Here is a 310-nt window from a genome sequence, read left to right as displayed (position 1 = left end):
GTTTTTATTACAGACCCGACTTTTTAATTAAAACGATAAAATACGTAATGTACCCCTCGTATATTATGTTAACTTCTTCTATATGCGTTGCGCTCTTCAAGCTCCACCTGCCAGGATCCGGAAGATAGACGTAAAGCAAAAGTCACGTGGCAAAGGAGACTATCGGAGTTCTATTTTTGGCAAAGACAAATACGCGAATTTAAGAAAAAAGGCCAGCCACAACTCGTACCTGGGTGCTAACACATAGTCGTACAATCAAGAATAGTACTTTCTCTTTTCCTACGAAAATTTCAAGACTTTTTTCATTAAT

The 310-nt window shown here is 37.7% G+C and overlaps 1 protein-coding gene across 5 annotated transcripts in view; it reads right to left on the bottom strand.

Annotated features, from left to right (window-relative positions):
• The window catches only part of LOC117179148, a 321121-nt gene that overhangs the window by 257268 nt on the left and 63543 nt on the right, over positions 1-310 (bottom strand). The gene's annotated exons all lie outside the window — the stretch shown is intronic.

Source organism: Belonocnema kinseyi, chromosome 8 (genome assembly GCF_010883055.1).
Source record: "Belonocnema kinseyi isolate 2016_QV_RU_SX_M_011 chromosome 8, B_treatae_v1, whole genome shotgun sequence".
Lineage (NCBI taxonomy): Eukaryota > Metazoa > Arthropoda > Insecta > Hymenoptera > Cynipidae > Belonocnema > Belonocnema kinseyi.
The sequence above is the reverse complement of the archived record's forward strand: the minus strand, read 5'-3'. Positions and strand labels throughout refer to the sequence as shown.